Below are 8,161 nucleotides of genomic sequence, written 5' to 3'. Positions count from 1 at the left end.
CCCAATCCACAACAAAATGTACTACTTCGTTATTTGGTAATGAGATAAATGTTAAAGCAACCTTAATGGCTCTTTGGTAATTTTGTGTATAATTGATTAATCAATATAAAGGACAATTAACATGTATGTGAGAGAGATATGTTTAGGGATTTCCCAAGGCCCAGCACTTTTAGAAATAAACAAGTGCTACTCTGTAAAACTAGGGACATGAGGACCTGTTATCTTATTACAGTAAGCAGTACACATGGACTATACATGTAGATTGGATATAACAGATCCAGGATAAACTTACCAATAATCACAACATACAATGTACATGTTGCACTGTCCTGATTAGGGACCATAATTGTTGGGTTATCTTCCATAGGCTACATTTTACTGAGCCAGCAGGTGGATACATGTAACTTTTCTAAAGTAACTGTTTAAACCCAGTGCCATTCAAATCGAGAAAAACGGATACAATTATTATTCTTTGAATTACCCCAATCATAAATCAATGTGTGAGGTATTCTAGTTCTAATGGTCCGCTTGCTATAATTAATTTTTCAAAGGTCAGGAAGCTACGAGACTATAATTTTTCCCCGCGTTTAGGCAGACGCTGGTTTCGAGTTTTCAGATCGGCCGTAGCTATCAAGGGACCAGAAACATATATTCTCAGTGCAAAATCAAAAGAATCCGTTTAGATATGAGATGAATTAACACACAGTGTGGTCTAACTAAAAGTAGTTTAGACATAGATAGACAATAATTTAAATCTAGCGATGTATGGTCATGTATAGGACATGTAGGAGAGGAGCGCGCTCCGTAGAACACACGTAGCTTAGACACCGTACCGGCGCGCCAGGGATGCGCGTTCTATTTGGTGTAAATTTCTGCCTTTTCCCGTAACATGGCCTGACGGAATTTCGGGGGAAACCCGTTTCTCCCTCGAAATCAAAAGTAAGTCAACTACTATCAGAAAGTTTAAGATTTGCTCTTTCTCAGCCAACAAATTTCCTCTTGGCGCGAAATCTGCATCAAGGCGAAAATACACGGGGAAATTGCACCAAAATTGCTTGCCTACTCCCGTGACATGGCCTTACCGAATTTCGGGGGAAACCCGTTTCGCACTCGAAATTGAATATGAGTCAAATATCATCAGAAAGTTTAAGATTTGCTCTTTCTCAGCCAACAAATTTCCTGTTGGTGCGAAATCTGCATCAAGGTGAAAATACACGTGGAAATTGCACTAAAATTGCCTAGTTTCAGGTCATGATATCGAAAGGGGAAAGGTACATTCTCGGCTCAAAAAACATTGGGAGCAAATTAGGAAGGCTAAATATTATTAATAAGTTACAATAAGGAAGATATGTGATTGTATAATCCCGCGGTAAGCTTTCTTGTGAGGCGTGTCGACGCCCGGAGCCGTGGAACGGACTACTTTCTCTCGCGGAAGGAAAAGAGAAACGCATAGAACTCTCGACGTGGCTTTCCGGCTGAACATTCCTAATCTATTAAAGCTTTCTTCGATAATTGTCTAATAATTATCACACATAAACATGCCCACATTGACCTTAACGTACCCAGTAATGAGAGGTCTAGTATAGTCCAAAACCCGAGAATCCGCCATAAAGACCCCTCAGTTACGGCTGGCGTTATGTATGGCCCAAACCAACGACGCTTGTTTTTGAATCAGTAGATGTTACTCTCTCAAACAGTGGCGACATTTGTTTGTTTTTGTTATTTTTTTCCATGATATATACATCATTAATCACAGTTATATGGCTGATAAGAAATCCAGGTTTGTTTTTGATGGGTTCACAATGAAATGTACATTATAACAAAATGCCTGCGCATTCACGTAAAACAGTAAACGTTACCGGGCTTATCATATTCCCGTTAGGATTTAAAAAAAAAATCAAATTTCCTGGCCAACCCCACCCTCCCATCAAAAAATATTCCTAGGAACCACCCCCTGTGGCCACCTCCCGTGCTCATTTTTGTAGGCTCTTCTGTACATCTGTGTGTGTGTGTGTGTGTGTGTGTGTGTGTGTTTCCGCACATTTGTAGTCAGCATAACTTCAGAACGCCTTTATGGATTGTAATGATATTTTGTTATGTTTTTAGATCATAGAATCACAAATGTCAAGGTCAAATCTGAGCCTCCTGGTGGCTGACCTTGGTACTGCAGCAGAACTTCCGGTTTTTGTATCTTTTGTCCAGAACATGCTATGGTCTTGACTTCTTGGTGACAGGTAGCTTATGCTGCCCGGAATAAGTGGTGTGTTGGTCCCGCTTGTACTGGAACTGCAAGGCACTTTCTGTCGAAATCTTTTAAAGGCGATAAGTCCAAGCTGAGAGAGAGTTGTACATAATCAAATGTAAATTATGCAAATGAAGACTTAACTTGTATAATTAAGGCGGAAATTCTATAATAATAGTGTTCTATATAATAGTGTGTTTACACATGTAATGTATATACTTATTAATCTATGGCAGGTGGAACATCAACAGATAATAATTATGCAAATAATGACCTACTTTGCATGATTAATGGGAAAATTCTGTGACTCGTTATTGGTAAATGATAGTGATTTTATACCTTGTGAAATGTGTAGGTTACTCGAAGGTTAACATAACTATGTATACATTATGCTAAGGTAGAGGCCAGTTGCATAATTTCTTAAGGACATGTTAAAATTAAGTAAATGAGAGGCATTTTACAAGTAAAATATTGTAATTTGAATTTAGAAAACCATAAATCAAACTAGACTATGGTAATTACGACCTTATTTACATAGTCTAAGAGACAAAAATATTTACAAAAACTCGTATATGTCATTGAGGTTTGAGATCTTTGAATTCTTGTTCGTTTTGTATAAACTTGTCATATGGTGAGAATATTAACACCCGATTTACCGACTTTACTGTTATTATTGTACTTTGAATTATTACGTCTGTTTTGTTTACTTTTCTGATGTAGTTTCGTTGCTATAAAGTTTAAAGTCTCACGGGATAATTTTTTGTGTTCGTCAAATTGTGCAGGTTCCTCATATCAATTCGTTATGTTTACTTTCCTAATGTCGTATTTTGGCTATTTTAGCGTTCACTTTGTAACTGAATTAAATACAAAAATATTCAAGACAAGCTAAAGATCAGGAAAATAATCCCTCTACTCTTTTTTTTTCTTTTTACATTTCCATATGGCTTATAGTACACCATCGTCACGCTATCACTTTCGTGTACAATGACGGCTAGTCCGTTACCGTTGAAATTGACCAATGGCCGAATCGTAAGACGGGCAGTGTGTAGTCACATTATGTCAGTCAGTCTTTTCGTTAGACTATGACTTGCGCAAAACCAACAGACACATGGTTCATTCCTAAAACTAGTAACAGAGTCATGAGTCATCATTGTGATACAAAAATAAATGTCCAAAGTACAAGTTAGAGTCCATTCATTTTCCTGGCGCCTGCTTGACAGCAGTGGCAGCATGTCGCCGGCGCGCACGTATGTCCTCTCGGACTTCCCACTGTCTGTGCACAGCCTCGGCACTCTTCCTCACCACCGCGCGCCATCCGGCCCGGTCACTCGCCAGTGTCTCCACCTGTTGGTGGCTGATACCCGCCAGTCCAAGCCGACGTTTTAAAGTGTCCTTGTACCTCAGCCGTGGTCTACCTCGGGGCCTTGACCCCTCCTTCAGTTCAGAGTACAGCAGGTCCCACGGCAGTCGTTCCTCAGGCATCCTGATGACGTGACCGGTCCATCTGAGTTGTGAGCGGGTAATCATGGCTTCCATAGCAGGCATGCCCGCCCTTCTCAGGACTTCCACGTTGGATATGCGGTCCTGTCAGGTGATGCCCATTAGTCCACGAAGATGGCGTTGGACCAGGACAGAAAGTTGTCGGACATGTCGGGCATACAGGGTTGACACCTCTAAGCCATAAAGAAGTGCACTCAGCACTACCACACTGTAGACATTCAGCTTAGTGTTTAGTCTTATAGATTTCACGTTCCACAGCCGGTCCTTTAGACGACAGAACGCAGCTGAGGCAGCCCGCCTTCGTGCGTCGATCTCACTATCCATGGAGTTGTCATTTGACACTGTGGATCCCAAGTACGTGAAGGTTTTTGCCTCGGCAAGGGGTGTTCCGTCCAGCAGGACCTGCGGTGGTATGTGCGGTTTCCCAGGTGCAGGCTGATAGAGAACCTCGGTTTTCTTGATGTTTATGGTCATACCGTAAGCTCTTGCTGCTTCTGCGAACTTTTCTAACAGCCGCTGGATCCTGTCCAGTGTGTGTGCCACTAGAGCAGAGTCATCGGCGTAGAGTAGCTCACGGATGCATTTCACCAGTACGTGGCGTTGGGATTTTAATCGTGCTAGGTTAAAGAGTCCGCCGTCCGACCTAGTTCGGATGTAAATTCCTTCCAGGAGGTCGTCTGCCATTTCCTCGATAACAGCAGCGAGAAAAAGAGCAAATAGAGTGGGAGCCAATGCCCTGCTTGACACCATGGAGGACCTGGAAGAAGTCAGAAACTTCACCATCGACTGCCACTGTGGCTCGCATGTCCGTGTGGAAGGCTTTGATGACGCCCAGTAGCCTTGGTGGGCATCCGAACTTCTCAAGAATGCGCCAGAGAGCATCCCTTCCCACAGAGTCTTAGTGAAATCTATAAATATGATGTAGAGTCCCACCCTTTGCTCCATAGCCTTTTCTTGAAGTTGTCTCAGGGCAAAGATCATATCTGTGGTGCCGCGTTCAGGCCGAAAACCGCACTGACTCTCCGGTAGTATTGCCTCTGAGATTACTTGTAGTCTTGACAAGGCCACCTTTGCAAGTAGTTTACCCGCAATACTGAGAAGCGAGATACCACGAGAGTTACCACAGTCACGCCTGTCGCCCTTGCGCTTGTAGATATAGTCACAATCATGGCGTCCTTGAAGTCCTGGGGTACGGCGCCATCCTCCCAACATCTCTGGTGTCGGGGACCGTAGACTGCCTTCAGACCGTCGTAGAAGGCTCTGGTCATGTGAGCATCTGCATATCTGCGTAGCTCCTCCGCCTTGCAGTTCCACCACTCATTCTTCATTCGGCGGGTAGCACGTTGAAGCTTAGAGCGGGCATCTCGCAGGCGCTCTGTTGACCGTCTTGTGCTCCTTCCAGTTAGAGACCGCTGTCGGCAAGCCCTCACTTCAGCTATCAGGCTCTCTATCTCTGTGTCATTTTGATCAAACCAGCCGGCATGCCGCCGCCTTGGATGCCCAAGGACCTCTCTTGCTGCAGCGTACACCACACTGCTGACTTGACCCAATCGCTCGTTTACACTCCTGTCTGGCGAAGTGGGCTCCTGTAGCTGGTTGATCCGGTCAGACACCTTGTTTTCTAGTTCCTCTGCCTCTTGAGGTAGTAGGCTCACGTCCAGTTTACGTGGAGGTTGCCTCGCACGTTTTCGGTAGACTGGTGCAATACGCAGGTTACATACCGCCCTCACCATGTAGTGGTCTGTTTCACAGGTCGCACCTCGCATCACCCTTGTAGAATGCACGTCCCTAAGGTCGTCTCTGCGCACAAGGATGTAATCCAGCAGGTGCCAGGTGCGTGATCGTGGGTGCATCCAGCTGTAGTACCACTTGTCAGGCATGGCAAAGAAAGTGTTAGTAATTGCCAGGTCCAATTCTGTGCAAACTGCTCCAGCAACAAACTGCCGTTTGAGTTTGTCCGACCTCTTGCTTGTGTCCCTAGCACACGTCCCCAGCGAGGACGGTCGTTCCCCACACGCGCATTAAAGTCACCAAGGACAATAAGCTTATCTGCTTTTGGTACGTCATTCAGTATATGCCCGAGTTCAGCGTAAAAGTTCGCCCTCGTGGCATCGTCATAAGTTATTGTCATTGCGTATACAGCTACCAATGTCAGGAACCGTTTAGCAGCCAGCCTGATGCGGATGCTGGATAGACGGTTGGATATTGCGGACGGCACTGCCGCAAGTCTCGTCAACACGTCCTTGTGTACAGCAAACGCCACCCCGGCTTGATGTACGTCACCGCCTGACCAGAAGAACGTGTAGTGCTGCTCCGTAAGATGTCCATGACCCTTTAGTCTTGTTTCGGATAATGCAGCCACGTCGACCTGGTATCGGTGCAATTCCCGGTCAATGATCGCTGACAGCCGTTCAGGCCTACCCGACTCCTCACGGTCTAACATAGTCCGAACATTCCAGCAGCTCAGTGTCAGTGCTGCGGATGTGATACGTTTATGAATGTATTTTCTTGATTCTGTTTGTCTACCACTGTGGTGGAGATCCCGTCAGCCGTGGCCAGCTGACCAGGACAGTGCCAAGCGGGCTTTGTTTACCCCTCCCTTTTATCGGGGGCTTCCTCCGTTGAGGCGGGCAGTGCTATCCCTGGAGAAGGTTACCGTTGAAATTGACCAATGGCCGAATCGTAAGACGGGCAGTGTGTAGTCACATTAGAAGACTTTAATAAACACAAGTTACGTTATTCTAACCATAAGCTGACCCTGGGTGGGGTATCGACAAAGGTTAGGTCAATTTCAATTTAGGAAATTTTTACTCTATTTCTATTCTAGTCTATTTTACTATAGAGCTAAAGGTAATTTGTATGACTTGTGAAGACTTCATTTTAACCCAAAACAAGAATTCCGAGATTTCATACCTCCATGAAATATGGGCTAGATGTAAATGTAAATTTCCTCTTTAACTATGCAAATTACCTCCACATTAACATAATAAATGCATCGTGATGTTAACTTTTGATTAACTTACAGATGTCCCAAGTATGACATTCCCATTATTCACTATTAAGAAATCATAGAATTTTTGCATAAATTATGCGAATTATGTCATCATTTGCATAATTAGTATCTGTTGATGTTCTGCCTGCCATAGGTTACATACATTACATGTATGAAAGTAGTATAATGTAAAACACTGTAATCATAGAATTTCCTCATTAATTATGCAAATAAAGTCCTCATCTGCATAATTTGCATTTAATCATGTACATCTCTCTCTCATGTCTCATATCATGTCTGTTCTGATATTGGAGTAAATGCTTATTTTCAAAACATCCCCATGTCGTTGAAATGTTGTCGCCTGTTCATGTGACCGGTAGTAATTAAGTCGCGGTCAGGCTGATGGGGACGGAAATGTGGGGTGGTCAGAGGTCAACATTACGAAATGTAAATACCGATGACGTAATCCTATCGATTTCAAACTGGTTGGCTGTGGCGGCCTAGTGGCGGTGTGTATTTAGTCACGTAGCAACTGACCGGTCGTCCTAGCAACGAGCATGCTGGCCGTTTCTCTGTACACATGGCCTATATTTTTGGGTTGGGCCGCTCCATAGTGTTAGTGGAGCAGCTCTTTGTAAACATGGACAATATTTTTGAGCAACCCATCAATGTGTTCTGCCTCGTGGTCGGATGTGGTCTGGGGCTGGTAAACCGCACATACTAGTAGATCAGGTAATTTTATGATTTGCTAGTTGTAAAGGCGTCTTGTAGTATGAGCCGGTATATGAAGAAGTAGCCTGTGTTACACAATCATGCTTTCGGCCGGATTGATGTGCAACTGTTACTAATTACAGGGACTGCGCTAATACCGACTGGTTGCTTGGCCAGTCGCGCTGTCCTGATACACCGCGAATGTTGGGCAATATGCGAGTGTTCCCTGTAGACAGTCCCGGGAGTCATTTTTTTCGCTCATTCGCACATTCTAGGAGCCAAACCAAAATACGTTCATGAACCGAGTCCAAAAAACCAAAACGTGAAAATCGGATGATCGGACCTGATGTACATTTCTCTTTCTGTACATTGTACACACAATACACACATCTTTAGATACTAGTAATCTGGCCATGGCAGGTAAAAAAAAAGTAACCCTGAATCATACTACATTAGCGTAAATGCATGTTTATGCGTTCAAAACAAGAAAAGAAATTGTTTCCCGGTATTAATCTCTTGAAACACGGCGCTGAATATTGACGCAAAAATATTTCGGGTATCGCGCGCCCTTCCCCGTTGTTTAGACTGTATGCAAATCCCGCGTCACGTGTCGGCATTTCCCATCTTCTGATTGGTTGTTACGTCTTAAGATGACTGAGCCGACGCACGTTTAACCCTATCTAGACCGGGCTTTTTTGGGCTTGGTGGGACCGGGG

Source organism: Branchiostoma belcheri, unplaced genomic scaffold (assembly GCF_001625305.1).
Source record: "Branchiostoma belcheri isolate BF01 breed outbred unplaced genomic scaffold, Haploidv18h27 scaffold100, whole genome shotgun sequence".
In the NCBI taxonomy this organism is placed as follows: domain Eukaryota; kingdom Metazoa; phylum Chordata; class Leptocardii; order Amphioxiformes; family Branchiostomatidae; genus Branchiostoma; species Branchiostoma belcheri.
This window is presented reverse-complemented; position numbering follows the sequence as displayed.